Here is a 21,722-nt window from a genome sequence, read left to right as displayed (position 1 = left end):
CGCCCAGACCCGCCAATCACAAGATGGCGCGTCACTTCCGGCTGGATTAGACAGCTGTCAGGGAGACTCCGCCCCCCAGAGACGGGAGATTAGACAGATCTGTTGGGATGAGAGACAGAAGCGGCCTGTGAGAGACTGCGGGGCTGAGCGCTCCCTGCGGAGGCATGTCAGTGGTATGAGAGACGTGAGAAGAGAGCCCCGCATGAGACCGTCTGCAGCCTGACCCTCCGGTGAGAGGCAAACTGCATGTATAGAACGCCATGGATCCAACTACTGTGTGTGTATATATATATAACACTGCGGATACAAATACTATATATATAACACTGCGGATACAAGTACTGTATATATATATATATAACACAGCGGATACAAGTACTGTGTATATATATAACACTGCGGATACAAGTGCTGTGTATATATATAACACTGCGGATACAAGTACTGTGTATATATATAACACTGCGGATACAAGTGCTGTGTATATATATAACACTGCGGATACAAGTACTGTGTATATATATAACACTGCGGATACAAGTGCTGTGTATATATATAACACTGCGGATACAAGTGCTGTGTATATATAACACTGCGGATACAAGTACTGTGTATATATATATATATAACACTGCGGATACAAGTACTGTGTATATATATATATATAACACTGCGGATACAAGTACTGTATATATATATAACACTGCGGATACAAATACTATATATATAACACTGCGGATACAAGTACTGTATATATATATATATAACACAGCGGATACAAGTACTGTGTATATATATAACACTGCGGATACAAGTGCTGTGTATATATATAACACTGCGGATACAAGTACTGTGTATATATATAACACTGCGGATACAAGTGCTGTGTATATATATAACACTGCGGATACAAGTGCTGTGTATATATATAACACTGCGGATACAAGTGCTGTGTATATATATAACACTGCGGATACAAGTACTGTGTATATATATAACACTGCGGATACAAGTGCTGTGTATATATAACACTGCGGATACAAGTACTGTATATATATATAACACTGCGGATACAAGTACTGTGTATATATATATATAACACTGCGGATACAAGTACTGTGTATATATAACACTGCGGATACAAGTACTGTGTATATATAACACTGCGGATACAAGTGCTGTGTATATATATAACACTGCGGATACAAGTACTGTGTATATATAACACTGCGGATACAAGTACTGTGTATATATATATAACACTGCGGATACAAGTACTGTGTATATATATAACACTGCGGATACAAGTGCTGTGTATATATAACACTGCGGATACAAGTACTGTGTATATATATAACACTGCGGATACAAGTGCTGTGTATATATATAACACTGCGGATACAAGTACTGTGTATATATATAACACTGCGGATACAAGTACTGTGTATATATATAACACTGCGGATACAAATACTATATATATAACACTGCGGATACAAGTACTGTGTATATATATAACACTGCAGATACAGGTACTGTGTATATATATAACACTGCAGATACAGGTACTGTATATATATATATAACACTGCGGATACAAGTACTGTGTGTATATATATATAACACTGCGGATACAAGTACTGTGTATATATATAACACTGCGGATACAAGTACTGTGTATATATATATAACACTGCGGATACAAGTACTGTATATATATATATATATATATATAACACTGCGGATACAAGTACTGTATACATATAACACAGCGGATACAAGTACTGTGTATATATAACACTGCGGATACAAGTACTGTGTATATATATATATATAACACTGCGGATACAAGTACTGTGTATATATATATATATAACACTGCGGATACAAGTACTGTATATATATATAACACTGCGGATACAAATACTATATATATAACACTGCGGATACAAGTACTGTATATATATATATATAACACAGCGGATACAAGTACTGTGTATATATATAACACTGCGGATACAAGTGCTGTGTATATATATAACACTGCGGATACAAGTACTGTGTATATATATAACACTGCGGATACAAGTGCTGTGTATATATATAACACTGCGGATACAAGTGCTGTGTATATATATAACACTGCGGATACAAGTACTGTGTATATATATAACACTGCGGATACAAGTGCTGTGTATATATAACACTGCGGATACAAGTACTGTGTATATATATAACACTGCGGATACAAGTGCTGTGTATATATATAACACTGCGGATACAAGTACTGTGTATATATATAACACTGCGGATACAAGTACTGTGTATATATATAACACTGCGGATACAAATACTATATATATAACACTGCGGATACAAGTACTGTGTATATATATAACACTGCAGATACAGGTACTGTGTATATATATAACACTGCAGATACAGGTACTGTATATATATATATAACACTGCGGATACAAGTACTGTGTGTATATATATATAACACTGCGGATACAAGTACTGTGTATATATATAACACTGCGGATACAAGTACTGTGTATATATATATAACACTGCGGATACAAGTACTGTATATATATATATATATATATAACACTGCGGATACAAGTACTGTATACATATAACACAGCGGATACAAGTACTGTGTATATATAACACTGCGGATACAAGTACTGTGTATATATATATATATAACACTGCGGATACAAGTACTGTGTATATATATATATATAACACTGCGGATACAAGTACTGTGTATATATAACACTGCGGATACAAGTACTGTGTATATATATAACACTGCGGATACAAGTACTGTGTATATATATAACACTGCAGATACAGGTACTGTGTATATATATAACACTGCAGATACAGGTACTGTATATATATATAACACTGCGGATACAAGTACTGTGTGTATATATATATAACACTGCGGATACAAGTACTGTGTATATATATAACACTGCGGATACAAGTACTGTGTGTATATATATAACACTGCGGATACAAGTACTGTGTGTATATATATAACACTGCGGATACAAGTACTGTGTGTATATATATAACACTGCGGATACAAGTACTGTGTGTATATATATAACACTGCAGATACAGGTACTGTGTATATATATAACACTGCAGATACAGGTACTGTATATATATATATAACACTGCGGATACAAGTACTGTGTGTATATATATATAACACTGCGGATACAAGTACTGTGTATATATATAACACTGCGGATACAAGTACTGTGTATATATATAACACTGCGGATACAAGTACTGTGTATATATATAACACTGCGGATACAAGTACTGTGTATATATATAACACTGCGGATACAAGTACTGTGTATATATATAACACTGCGGATACAAGTACTGTGTATATATATAACACTGCGGATACAAGTACTGTGTATATATATAACACTGCGGATACAAGTGCTGTATATATATATAACACTGCGGATACAAGTACTGTGTATATATAACACTGCGGATACAAGTACTGTGTGTATATATAACACTGCGGATACAAGTACTGTGTGTATATATAACACTGCGGATACAAGTACTGTGTGTATATATAACACTGCGGATACAAGTACTGTGTGTATATATAACACTGCGGATACAAGTACTGTGTATATATATAACACTGCGGATACAAGTACTGTGTATATATATATATAACACTGCGGATACAAGTACTGTGTATATATATAACACTGCGGATACAAGTACTGTGTATATATATATAACACTGCGGATACAAGTACTGTGTGTATATATAACACTGCGGATACAAGTACTGTGTATATATATAACACTGCGGATACAAGTACTGTGTATATATATAACACTGCGGGTACAAGTACTGTGTATATATATAACACTGCGGATACAAGTACTGTGTGTATATATATATATAACACTGCGGATACAAATACTATATATATAACACTGCGGATACAAATACTATATATATAACACTGCGGATACAAGTACTGTGTGTATATATATATAACACTGCGGATACAAGTACTGTGTATATATATAACACTGCGGGTACAAGTACTGTGTATATATATAACACTGCGGGTACAAGTACTGTGTATATATATAACACTGCGGATACAAGTACTGTGTGTATATATATATATAACACTGCGGATACAAATACTATATATATAACACTGCGGATACAAGTACTGTGTGTATATATATATAACACTGCGGATACAAGTACTGTATATATATATATATAACACTGCGGATACAAGTACTGTGTATATATATAACACTGCGGATACAAGTACTGTATGTATATATATAACACTGCGGATACAAGTACTGTGTATATATATAACACTGCGGATACAAGTACTGTGTGTATATATATATATATAACACTGCGGATACAAGTACTGTGTATATATATATAACACTGCGGATACAAGTACTGTGTATATATATAACACTGCGGATACAAGTACTGTGTGTATATATATATATAACACTGCGGATACAAATACTATATATATAACACTGCGGATACAAATACTATATATATAACACTGCGGATACAAGTACTGTGTGTATATATATATAACACTGCGGATACAAGTACTGTGTATATATATAACACTGCGGATACAAGTACTGTGTATATATATATAACACTGCGGATACAAGTACTGTATATATATATATATATATATATAACACTGCGGATACAAGTACTGTATACATATAACACAGCGGATACAAGTACTGTGTATATATAACACTGCGGATACAAGTACTGTGTATATATATATATATAACACTGCGGATACAAGTACTGTGTATATATATATATATAACACTGCGGATACAAGTACTGTGTATATATAACACTGCGGATACAAGTACTGTGTATATATATAACACTGCGGATACAAGTACTGTGTATATATATAACACTGCAGATACAGGTACTGTGTATATATATAACACTGCAGATACAGGTACTGTATATATATATAACACTGCGGATACAAGTACTGTGTGTATATATATATAACACTGCGGATACAAGTACTGTGTATATATATAACACTGCGGATACAAGTACTGTGTGTATATATATAACACTGCGGATACAAGTACTGTGTGTATATATATAACACTGCGGATACAAGTACTGTGTGTATATATATAACACTGCGGATACAAGTACTGTGTGTATATATATAACACTGCAGATACAGGTACTGTGTATATATATAACACTGCAGATACAGGTACTGTATATATATATATAACACTGCGGATACAAGTACTGTGTGTATATATATATAACACTGCGGATACAAGTACTGTGTATATATATAACACTGCGGATACAAGTACTGTGTATATATATAACACTGCGGATACAAGTACTGTGTATATATATAACACTGCGGATACAAGTACTGTGTATATATATAACACTGCGGATACAAGTACTGTGTATATATATAACACTGCGGATACAAGTACTGTGTATATATATAACACTGCGGATACAAGTACTGTGTATATATATAACACTGCGGATACAAGTGCTGTATATATATATAACACTGCGGATACAAGTACTGTGTATATATAACACTGCGGATACAAGTACTGTGTGTATATATAACACTGCGGATACAAGTACTGTGTGTATATATAACACTGCGGATACAAGTACTGTGTGTATATATAACACTGCGGATACAAGTACTGTGTGTATATATAACACTGCGGATACAAGTACTGTGTGTATATATAACACTGCGGATACAAGTACTGTGTATATATATAACACTGCGGATACAAGTACTGTGTATATATATATATAACACTGCGGATACAAGTACTGTGTATATATATAACACTGCGGATACAAGTACTGTGTATATATATATAACACTGCGGATACAAGTACTGTGTGTATATATAACACTGCGGATACAAGTACTGTGTATATATATAACACTGCGGATACAAGTACTGTGTATATATATAACACTGCGGGTACAAGTACTGTGTATATATATAACACTGCGGATACAAGTACTGTGTGTATATATATATATAACACTGCGGATACAAATACTATATATATAACACTGCGGATACAAATACTATATATATAACACTGCGGATACAAGTACTGTGTGTATATATATATAACACTGCGGATACAAGTACTGTGTATATATATAACACTGCGGGTACAAGTACTGTGTATATATATAACACTGCGGGTACAAGTACTGTGTATATATATAACACTGCGGATACAAGTACTGTGTGTATATATATATATAACACTGCGGATACAAATACTATATATATAACACTGCGGATACAAGTACTGTGTGTATATATATATAACACTGCGGATACAAGTACTGTATATATATATATATAACACTGCGGATACAAGTACTGTGTATATATATAACACTGCGGATACAAGTACTGTATGTATATATATAACACTGCGGATACAAGTACTGTGTATATATATAACACTGCGGATACAAGTACTGTGTGTATATATATATATATAACACTGCGGATACAAGTACTGTGTATATATATATAACACTGCGGATACAAGTACTGTGTATATATATAACACTGCGGATACAAGTACTGTGTGTATATATATATATAACACTGCGGATACAAATACTATATATATAACACTGCGGATACAAATACTATATATATAACACTGCGGATACAAGTACTGTGTGTGTATATATAACACTGCGGATACAAGTACTGTGTATATATATAACACTGCGGATACAAGTACTGTGTGTATATATATATATATAACACTGCGGATACAAATACTATATATATAACACTGCGGATACAAGTACTGTGTATATATATAACACTGCAGATACAGGTACTGTGTATATATATAACACTGCAGATACAGGTACTGTATATATATATATAACACTGCGGATACAAGTACTGTGTGTATATATATATAACACTGCGGATACAAGTACTGTGTATATATATAACACTGCGGATACAAGTACTGTGTATATATATATAACACTGCGGATACAAGTACTGTATATATATATATATATATATAACACTGCGGATACAAGTACTGTATACATATAACACAGCGGATACAAGTACTGTGTATATATAACACTGCGGATACAAGTACTGTGTATATATATATATATAACACTGCGGATACAAGTACTGTGTATATATATATATATAACACTGCGGATACAAGTACTGTGTATATATAACACTGCGGATACAAGTACTGTGTATATATATAACACTGCGGATACAAGTACTGTGTATATATATAACACTGCAGATACAGGTACTGTGTATATATATAACACTGCAGATACAGGTACTGTATATATATATAACACTGCGGATACAAGTACTGTGTGTATATATATATAACACTGCGGATACAAGTACTGTGTATATATATAACACTGCGGATACAAGTACTGTGTGTATATATATAACACTGCGGATACAAGTACTGTGTGTATATATATAACACTGCGGATACAAGTACTGTGTGTATATATATAACACTGCGGATACAAGTACTGTGTGTATATATATAACACTGCAGATACAGGTACTGTGTATATATATAACACTGCGGATACAAGTACTGTGTGTATATATATAACACTGCGGATACAAGTACTGTGTATATATATAACACTGCGGATACAGGTACTGTATATATATATATAACACTGCGGATACAAGTACTGTGTGTATATATATATAACACTGCGGATACAAGTACTGTGTATATATATAACACTGCGGATACAAGTACTGTGTATATATATAACACTGCAGATACAGGTACTGTATATATATATATATAACACTGCGGATACAAGTACTGTGTGTATATATATATAACACTGCGGATACAAGTACTGTGTATATATATAACACTGCGGATACAAGTACTGTGTATATATATAACACTGCGGATACAAGTACTGTGTATATATATAACACTGCGGATACAAGTACTGTGTATATATATAACACTGCGGATACAAGTACTGTGTATATATATAACACTGCGGATACAAGTACTGTGTATATATATAACACTGCGGATACAAGTACTGTGTATATATATAACACTGCGGATACAAGTGCTGTATATATATATAACACTGCGGATACAAGTACTGTGTATATATAACACTGCGGATACAAGTACTGTGTGTATATATAACACTGCGGATACAAGTACTGTGTGTATATATAACACTGCGGATACAAGTACTGTGTGTATATATAACACTGCGGATACAAGTACTGTGTGTATATATAACACTGCGGATACAAGTACTGTGTATATATATAACACTGCGGATACAAGTACTGTGTATATATATATATAACACTGCGGATACAAGTACTGTGTATATATATAACACTGCGGATACAAGTACTGTGTATATATATATAACACTGCGGATACAAGTACTGTGTGTATATATAACACTGCGGATACAAGTACTGTGTATATATATAACACTGCGGATACAAGTACTGTGTATATATATAACACTGCGGGTACAAGTACTGTGTATATATATAACACTGCGGATACAAGTACTGTGTGTATATATATATATAACACTGCGGATACAAATACTATATATATAACACTGCGGATACAAGTACTGTGTGTATATATATATAACACTGCGGATACAAGTACTGTGTATATATATAACACTGCGGGTACAAGTACTGTGTATATATATAACACTGCGGGTACAAGTACTGTGTATATATATAACACTGCGGATACAAGTACTGTGTGTATATATATATATAACACTGCGGATACAAATACTATATATATAACACTGCGGATACAAGTACTGTGTGTATATATATATAACACTGCGGATACAAGTACTGTATATATATATATATAACACTGCGGATACAAGTACTGTGTATATATATAACACTGCGGATACAAGTACTGTATGTATATATATAACACTGCGGATACAAGTACTGTGTATATATATAACACTGCGGATACAAGTACTGTGTGTATATATATATATATAACACTGCGGATACAAGTACTGTGTATATATATATAACACTGCGGATACAAGTACTGTGTATATATATAACACTGCGGATACAAGTACTGTGTGTATATATATATATAACACTGCGGATACAAATACTATATATATAACACTGCGGATACAAATACTATATATATAACACTGCGGATACAAGTACTGTGTGTGTATATATAACACTGCGGATACAAGTACTGTGTATATATATAACACTGCGGATACAAGTACTGTGTGTATATATATATATATAACACTGCGGATACAAATACTATATATATAACACTGCGGATACAAATACTATATATATAACACTGCGGATACAAGTACTGTGTGTATATATAACACTGCGGATACAAGTACTGTGTATATATATAACACCGCGGATACAAGTACTGTGTGTATATATATATAACACGGCGGATACAAGTACTGTGTATATATATAACACGGCGGATACAAGTACTGTGTATATATATAACACTGCGGATACAAATACTATATATATAACACTGCGGATACAAGTACTGTGTATATATATATAACACTGCGGATACAAATACTATATATATAACACTGCGGATACAAGTACTGTATATATATATAACACTGCGGATACAAGTACTGTGTATATATATAACACTGCGGATACAAGTACTGTGTATATATATATATATAACACTGCGGATACAAGTACTGTGTATATATATAACACTGCGGATACAAGTACTGTGTGTATATATAACACTGCGGATACAAGTACTGTGTATATATATAACACTGCGGATACAAGTACTGTGTGTATATATAACACTGCGGATACAAGTACTGTGTATATATATAACACTGCGGATACAAGTACTGTGTGTATATATATATAACTGCGGATACAAGTACTGTGTATATATATAACACTGCGGATACAAGTACTGTGTGTATATATAACACTGCGGATACAAGTACTGTATATATAACACTGCGGATACAAGTACTGTGTATATATATATAACACTGCGGATACAAGTGCTGTGTGTATATATATATATATATATATATATATATATAACACTGCGGATACAAGTACTGTGTATATATATAACACTGCGGATACAAGTACTGTGTATATATATAACACTGCGGATACAAGTACTGTGTATATATATAACACTGCGGATACAAGTACTGTGTATATATATATAACACTGCGGATACAAGTACTGTGTATATATATAACACCGCGGATACAAGTACTGTGTATATATATAACACTGCGGATACAAGTACTGTGTATATATATAACACTGCGGATACAAGTACTGTGTATATATGTATAACACTGCGGATACAAGTACTGTGTATATATATAACACTGCGGATACAAGTACTGTGTATATATATAACACTGCGGATACAAGTACTGTGTATATATATAACACTGCGGATACAAGTACTGTGTATATATATAACACTGCGGATACAAGTACTGTGTATATATATAACACTGCGGATACAAGTACTGTGTATATATATATAACACCGCGGATACAAGTACTGTGTGTATATATATATAACACGGCGGATACAAGTACTGTGTATATATATAACACTGCGGATACAAATACTATATATATATATATAACACTGCGGATACAAGTACTGTGTATATATATATAACACTGCGGATACAAATACTATATATATAACACTGCGGATACAAGTACTGTATATATATATAACACTGCGGATACAAGTACTGTGTATATATAACACTGCGGATACAAGTACTGTGTATATATATAACACTGCGGATACAAGTACTGTATATATATATAACACTGCGGATACAAGTACTGTGTATATATATATAACACTGCGGATACAAGTACTGTGTATATATAACACTGCGGATACAAGTACTGTGTATATATAACACTGCGGATACAAGTACTGTATATATATATATAACACTGCGGATACAAGTACTGTGTATATATATATAACACTGCGGATACAAGTACTGTGTATATATAACACTGCGGATACAAGTACTGTGTATATATATAACACTGCGGATACAAATACTATATATATATATAACACTGCGGATACAAATACTATATATATATATAACACTGCGGATACAAATACTATATATATATATAACACTGCGGATACAAATACTATATATATATAACACTGCGGATACAAGTACTGTATATATATAACACTGCGGATACAAGTACTGTATATATATATATATAACACTGCGGATACAAGTACTGTGTATATATATATATAACACTGCGGATACAAGTACTGTGTATATATATAAATAACACTGCGGATACAAGTACTGTGTGTATATAACACTGCGGATACAAGTACTGTGTATATATATAACACTGTGGATACAAGTACTGTGTATATATATATAACACTGCGGATACAAATACTGTGTGTATGTATATATATATAACACTGCGGATACAAGTACTGTGTGTATATATATATATAACACTGCGGATACAAGTACTGTGTATATATATATAACACTGCGGATACAAGTACTGTGTGTATATATATATAACACTGCGGATACAAGTACTGTGTATATATATAACACTGCGGATACAAGTACTGTATATATATATATAACACTGCGGATACAAGTACTGTGTATATATATAACACTGCGGATACAAGTACTGTGTGTATATATAACACTGCGGATACAAGTACTGTGTGTATATATATAACACTGCGGATACAAGTACTGTGTATATATATAACACTGCGGATACAAGTACTGTATGTATATATATAACACTGCGGATACAAGTACTGTGTATATATATATATAACACTGCGGATACAAGTACTGTGTATATATATAACACTGCGGATACAAGTACTGTATATATATATATAACACTGCGGATACAAGTACTGTGTATATATATATATAACACTGCGGATACAAGTACTGTGTATATATATATATAACACTGCGGATACAAGTACTGTGTATATATATAACACTGCGGATACAAGTACTGTATATATATATATAACACTGCGGATACAAATACTATATATATAACACTGCGGATACAAGTACTGTATATATATATAACACTGCGGATACAAGTACTGTGTATATATATAACACTGCGGATACAAGTACTGTGTATATATATATATAACACTGCGGATACAAGTACTGTGTGTATATATATCACTGCGGATACAAGTACTGTGTATATATATAACACTGCGGATACAAGTACTGTGTGTATATATAACACTGCGGATACAAGTACTGTGTATATATATAACACTGCGGATACAAGTACTGTGTGTATATATAACACTGCGGATACAAGTACTGTATATATATATAACACTGCGGATACAAGTACTGTGTATATATATATAACACTGCGGATACAAGTACTGTGTATATATAACACTGCGGATACAAGTACTGTGTATATATATAACACTGCGGATACAAATACTATATATATATATAACACTGCGGATACAAATACTATATATATATATATAACACTGCGGATACAAATACTATATATATATAACACTGCGGATACAAATACTATATATATATATATAACACTGCGGATACAAATACTATATATATATAACACTGCGGATACAAGTACTGTATATATATAACACTGCGGATACAAGTACTGTATATATATATATATATATATATATAACACTGCGGATACAAGTACTGTGTATATATATATATAACACTGCGGATACAAGTACTGTGTATATATATAAATAACACTGCGGATACAAGTACTGTGTGTATATAACACTGCGGATACAAGTACTGTGTATATATATAACACTGTGGATACAAGTACTGTGTATATATATATAACACTGCGGATACAAATACTGTGTGTATGTATATATATATAACACTGCGGATACAAGTACTGTGTGTATATATATATAACACTGCGGATACAAGTACTGTGTATATATATAACACTGCGGATACAAGTACTGTATATATATATATAACACTGCGGATACAAGTGCTGTATATATATATATAACACTGCGGATACAAGTACTGTGTATATATATAACACTGCGGATACAAGTACTGTGTGTATATATAACACTGCGGATACAAGTACTGTGTGTATATATATAACACTGCGGATACAAGTACTGTGTATATATATAACACTGCGGATACAAGTACTGTATGTATATATATAACACTGCGGATACAAGTACTGTGTATATATATATATAACACTGCGGATACAAGTACTGTGTATATATATAACACTGCGGATACAAGTACTGTGTATATATATAACACTGCGGATACAAGTACTGTATATATATATATAACACTGCGGATACAAGTACTGTGTATATATATATATAACACTGCGGATACAAGTACTGTGTATATATATATATATATAACACTGCGGATACAAGTACTGTGTATATATATAACACTGCGGATACAAGTACTGTATATATATATATATATATATATATATATATAACACTGCGGATACAAGTACTGTGTGTGTATATATATCACTGCGGATACAAATACTATATATATAACACTGCGGATACAAATACTATATATATAACACTGCGGATACAAGTACTGTGTATATATATATAACACTGCGGATACAAATACTATATATATAACACTGCGGATTCAAGTGCTGTGTATATATATATATAACACTGCGGATACAAGTGCTGTGCATATATATAACACTGCGGATACAAGTGCTGTGTATATATATAACACTGCGGATACAAGTGCTGTGTGTATATATAACACTGCGGATACAAGTGCTGTGTATATATATAACACTGCGGATACAAGTACTGTGTGTATATATAACACTGCGGATACAAGTACTGTATATATATATAACACTGCGGATACAAGTACTGTGTATATATATAACACTGCGGATACAAGTACTGTGTATATATATATAACACTGCGGATACAAGTACTGTGTATATATATAACACTGCGGATACAAATACTATATATATATATATATAACACTGCGGATACAAGTACTGTGTATATATATAACACTGCGGATACAAGTACTGTGTATATATATAACACTGCGGATACAAGTACTGTGTATATATATGTAACACTGCGGATACAAGTACTGTGTGTATATATATAACACTGCGGATACAAGTACTGTGTATATATATAACACTGCGGATACAAGTACTGTATATATATGTGTATATATATAACACTGCGGATACAAGTACTGTATATATATATATATAACACTGCGGATACAAGTACTGTGTATATATATAACACTGCGGATACAAGTACTGTGTATATATATAACACTGCGGATACAAGTACTGTGTATATATATAACACTGCGGATACAAGTACTGTGTGTATATATAACACTGCGGATACAAATACTGTGTATATATATAACACTGCGGATACAAGTGCTGTGTATATATATAACACTGCGGATACAAGTACTGTGTATATATATAACACTGCGGATACAAGTACTGTGTATATATATATAACACTGCGGATACAAGTGCTGTGTATATATATAACACTGCGGATACAAGTACTGTGTATATATATATAACACTGCGGATACAAGTGCTGTGTATATATATAACACTGCGGATACAAGTACTGTGTATATATATATAACACTGCGGATACAAGTACTGTGTATATATAACACTGCGGATACAAGTACTGTGTATATATATATAACACTGCAGATACAAGTACTGTGTATATATATAACACTGCGGATACAAGTACTGTGTATATATATAACACTGCGGATACAAGTACTGTGTATATATATAACACTGCGGATACAAGTACTGTGTATATATATAACACTGCGGATACAAGTGCTGTGTATATATATAACACTGCGGATACAAGTGCTGTGTATATATATAACACTGCGGATACAAGTACTGTGTATATATATAACACTGCGGATACAAGTACTGTGTATATATATATAACACTGCGGATACAAGTACTGTGTATATATATATAACACTGCGGATACAAGTGCTGTGTATATATATAACACTGCGGATACAAGTACTGTGTATATATATATAACACTGCGGATACAAGTGCTGTGTATATATATATAACACTGCGGATACAAGTGCTGTGTATATATATAACACTGCGGATACAAGTACTGTATATATATATATAACACTGCGGATACAAGTACTGTGTATATATATAACACAGCGGATACAAGTACTGTGTATATATATAACACTGCGGATACAAGTACTGTGTATATATATAACACTGCGGATACAAGTACTGTGTATATATATATATATATAACACTGCGGATACAAGTACTGTATATATATATAACACTGCGGATACAAGTACTGTGTATATATATAACACTGCGGATACAAGTACTGTATGTATATATATATAACACTGCGGATACAAGTACTGTATGTATATATATATATATAACACTGCGGATACAAGTACTGTGTATATATATAACACTGCGGATACAAGTACTGTGTATATATATATAACACTGCGGATACAAGTACTGTGTATATATATATAACACTGCGGATACAAGTACTGTGTATATATATAACACTGCGGATACAAGTACTGTATGTATATATAACACTGCGGATACAAGTACTGTGTATATATATAACACTGCGGATACAAGTACTGTGTATATATATAACACTGCGGATACAAGTACTGTGTATATATATATAACACTGCGGATACAAGTACTGTGTATATATATATATAACACTGCGGATACAAGTACTGTGTATATATATAACACTGCGGATACAAGTACTGTGTATATATATAACACTGCGGATACAAGTACTGTGTATATATATAACACTGCGGATACAAGTACTGTGTATATATATAACACTGTGGATACAAGTACTGTGTGTATATATAACACTGCGGATACAAGTACTGTGTGTATATATAACACTGCGGATACAAGTACTGTGTGTATATATAACACTGCGGATACCAGTACTGTGTATATATATAACACTGCGGATACAAGTACTGTGTATATATATAACACTGCGGATACAAGTACTGTGTATATATATAACACTGCGGATACAAGTACTATATATATAACACTGCGGATATAAGTACTGTGTATATATATATAACACTGCGGATACAAATACTATATATATAACACTGCGGATACAAGTACTGTATATATATATAACACTGCGGATACAAGTACTGTGTATATATAACACTGCGGATACAAGTACTGTGTATATATATAACACTGCGGATACAAGTACTGTGTATATATATAACACTGCGGATACAAGTACTGTATATATATATAACACTGCGGATACAAGTACTGTGTATATATATATAACACTGCGGATACAAGTACTGTGTATATATAACACTGCGGATACAAGTACTGTATATATATATAACACTGCGGATACAAGTACTGTGTATATATATATAACACTGCGGATACAAGTACTGTGTATATATAACACTGCGGATACAAGTACTGTGTATATATATAACACTGCGGATACAAATACTATATATATATATAACACTGCGGATACAAATACTATATATATATATATAACACTGCGGATACAAATACTATATATATATATATAACACTGCGGATACAAATACTATATATATATATAACACTGCGGATACAAATACTATATATATATAACACTGCGGATACAAGTACTGTATATATATAACACTGCGGATACAAGTACTGTATATATATATATATATATATATATAACACTGCGGATACAAGTACTGTGTATATATATATATAACACTGCGGATACAAGTACTGTGTATATATATAAATAACACTGCGGATACAAGTACTGTGTATATATATAACACTGTGGATACAAGTACTGTGTATATATATATAACACTGCGGATACAAATACTGTGTGTATGTATATATATATAACACTGCGGATACAAGTACTGTGTGTATATATATATAACACTGCGGATACAAGTACTGTGTATATATATAACACTGCGGATACAAGTACTGTATATATATATATAACACTGCGGATACAAGTGCTGTATATATATATATAACACTGCGGATACAAGTACTGTGTATATATATAACACTGCGGATACAAGTACTGTGTGTATATATAACACTGCGGATACAAGTACTGTGTGTATATATATAACACTGCGGATACAAGTACTGTGTATATATATAACACTGCGGATACAAGTACTGTATGTATATATATAACACTGCGGATACAAGTACTGTGTATATATATATATAACACTGCGGATACAAGTACTGTGTATATATATAACACTGCGGATACAAGTACTGTGTATATATATAACACTGCGGATACAAGTACTGTATATATATATATAACACTGCGGATACAAGTACTGTGTATATATATATATAACACTGCGGATACAAGTACTGTGTATATATATATATATATATAACACTGCGGATACAAGTACTGTGTATATATATAACACTGCGGATACAAGTACTGTATATATATATATATATATATATATATATAACACTGCGGATACAAGTACTGTGTGTGTATATATATCACTGCGGATACAAATACTATATATATAACACTGCGGATACAAATACTATATATATAACACTGCGGATACAAGTACTGTGTATATATATATAACACTGCGGATACAAATACTATATATATAACACTGCGGATTCAAGTGCTGTGTATATATATATATAACACTGCGGATACAAGTGCTGTGTATATATATAACACTGCGGATACAAGTGCTGTGTATATATATAACACTGCGGATACAAGTGCTGTGTGTATATATAACACTGCGGATACAAGTGCTGTGTATATATATAACACTGCGGATACAAGTACTGTGTGTATATATAACACTGCGGATACAAGTACTGTATATATATATAACACTGCGGATACAAGTACTGTGTATATATATAACACTGCGGATACAAGTACTGTGTATATATATAACACTGCGGATACAAGTACTGTGTATATATATAACACTGCGGATACAAATACTATATATATATATATATAACACTGCGGATACAAGTACTGTGTATATATATAACACTGCGGATACAAGTACTGTGTATATATATAACACTGCGGATACAAGTACTGTGTATATATATGTAACACTGCGGATACAAGTACTGTGTGTATATATATAACACTGCGGATACAAGTACTGTGTATATATATAACACTGCGGATACAAGTACTGTATATATATGTGTATATATATAACACTGCGGATACAAGTACTGTATATATATATATATAACACTGCGGATACAAGTACTGTGTATATATATAACACTGCGGATACAAGTACTGTGTATATATATAACACTGCGGATACAAGTACTGTGTATATATATAACACTGCGGATACAAGTACTGTGTGTATATATAACACTGCGGATACAAATACTGTGTATATATATAACACTGCGGATACAAGTGCTGTGTATATATATAACACTGCGGATACAAGTACTGTGTATATATATAACACTGCGGATACAAGTACTGTGTATATATATAACACTGCGGATACAAGTACTGTGTATATATATAACACTGCGGATACAAGTACTGTGTATATATATGTAACACTGCGGATACAAGTACTGTGTGTATATATATAACACTGCGGATACAAGTACTGTGTATATATATAACACTGCGGATACAAGTACTGTATATATATGTGTATATATATAACACTGCGGATACAAGTACTGTATATATATATATATAACACTGCGGATACAAGTACTGTGTGTATATATAACACTGCGGATACAAATACTGTGTATATATATAACACTGCGGATACAAGTGCTGTGTATATATATAACACTGCGGATACAAGTACTGTGTATATATATAACACTGCGGATACAAGTGCTGTGTATATATATAACACTGCGGATACAAGTACTGTGTATATATATATAACACTGCGGATACAAGTACTGTGTATATATAACACTGCGGATACAAGTACTGTGTATATATATATAACACTGCAGATACAAGTACTGTGTATATATATAACACTGCGGATACAAGTACTGTGTATATATATAACACTGCGGATACAAGTACTGTGTATATATATAACACTGCGGATACAAGTACTGTGTATATATATAACACTGCGGATACAAGTGCTGTGTATATATATAACACTGCGGATACAAGTGCTGTGTATATATATAACACTGCGGATACAAGTACTGTGTATATATATAACACTGCGGATACAAGTACTGTGTATATATATATAACACTGCGGATACAAGTACTGTGTATATATATATAACACTGCGGATACAAGTGCTGTGTATATATATAACACTGCGGATACAAGTACTGTGTATATATATATAACACTGCGGATACAAGTGCTGTGTATATATATATAACACTGCGGATACAAGTGCTGTGTATATATATATAACACTGCGGATACAAGTGCTGTGTATATATATAACACTGCGGATACAAGTACTGTATATATATATATAACACTGCGGATACAAGTACTGTATATATATATATAACACTGCGGATACAAGTACTGTGTATATATATAACACTGCGGATACAAGTACTGTGTATATATATAACACTGCGGATACAAGTACTGTGTATATATATATATATATATAACACTGCGGATACAAGTACTGTATATATATATAACACTGCGGATACAAGTACTGTGTATATATATAACACTGCGGATACAAGTACTGTATGTATATATATATAACACTGCGGATACAAGTACTGTATGTATATATATATATATAACACTGCGGATACAAGTACTGTGTATATATATAACACTGCGGATACAAGTACTGTGTATATATATATAACACTGCGGATACAAGTACTGTGTATATATATATAACACTGCGGATACAAGTACTGTGTATATATATATAACACTGCGGATACAAGTACTGTATGTATATATAACACTGCGGATACAAGTACTGTGTATATATATAACACTGCGGATACAAGTACTGTGTATATATATAACACTGCGGATACAAGTACTGTGTATATATATATAACACTGCGGATACAAGTACTGTGTATATATATATATAACACTGCGGATACAAGTACTGTGTATATATATAACACTGCGGATACAAGTACTGTGTATATATATAACACTGCGGATACAAGTACTGTGTATATATATAACACTGCGGATACAAGTACTGTGTATATATATAACACTGTGGATACAAGTACTGTGTGTATATATAACACTGCGGATACAAGTACTGTGTGTATATATAACACTGCGGATACAAGTACTGTGTGTATATATAACACTGCGGATACCAGTACTGTGTATATATATAACACTGCGGATACAAGTACTGTGTATATATATAACACTGCGGATACAAGTACTGTGTATATATATAACACTGCGGATACAAGTACTGTGTATATATATAACACTGCGGATACAAGTACTGTATGTATATATATAACAATGCGGATACAAGTACTGTGTGTATATATATAACACTGCGGATACAAGTACTGTGTGTATATATATATAACACTGCGGATACAAGTACTGTGTATATATATAACACTGCGGATACAAGTACTGTATATATATGTGTATATATATAACACTGCGGATACAAGTACTGTGTGTATATATATATAACACTGCGGATACAAGTACTGTGTGTATATATATAACACTGCGGATACAAGTACTGTGTATATATATATAACACTGCGGATACAAGTACTGTGTATATATATAACACTGCGGATACAAGTACTGTGTATATATATAACACTGCGGATACAAGTACTGTGTATATATATAACACTGCGGATACAAGTACTGTGTATATATATATATAACACTGCGGATACAAGTACTGTGTATACATATATAACACTGCGGATACAAGTACTGTATATATATAACACAGCGGATACAAGTACTGTATATATATATAACACTGCGGATACAAGTACTGTATATATATAACACTGCGGATACAAGTACTGTATATATATAACACTGCGGATACAAGTACTGTATATATATATAACACTGCGGATACAAGTACTGTGTATATATATATATATATATATAACACTGCGGATACAAGTACTATATATATATATATATATAACACTGCGGATACAAGTACTGTATATATATAACACAGCGGATACAAGTACTGTATATATATATAACACTGCGGATACAAGTACTGTATATATATATAACACTGCGGATACAAGTACTGT

General features: G+C 32.4%; 1 protein-coding gene across 2 annotated transcripts in view; it reads left to right on the top strand.

Moving 5' to 3' along the window:
- The first annotated feature begins 49 nt into the window (after positions 1-49).
- ARFIP2 (ADP ribosylation factor interacting protein 2) overlaps positions 50-21,722 on the top strand; it is a 65,088-nt gene continuing 43,415 nt past the window's right edge. The window contains exon 1 of one of the 2 annotated variants that reach the window (XM_066588571.1): positions 50-230. The gene's annotated coding sequence lies outside the window, so the exon portion shown is untranslated. The remainder of the gene's footprint in view (positions 231-21,722) is intronic. The other variant, XM_066588574.1, reaches the window with a different exon arrangement.

The sequence above is a fragment of the Eleutherodactylus coqui genome, chromosome 1 (genome assembly GCF_035609145.1).
Source record: "Eleutherodactylus coqui strain aEleCoq1 chromosome 1, aEleCoq1.hap1, whole genome shotgun sequence".
Lineage (NCBI taxonomy): Eukaryota > Metazoa > Chordata > Amphibia > Anura > Eleutherodactylidae > Eleutherodactylus > Eleutherodactylus coqui.
The sequence above is the reverse complement of the archived record's forward strand: the minus strand, read 5'-3'. Positions and strand labels throughout refer to the sequence as shown.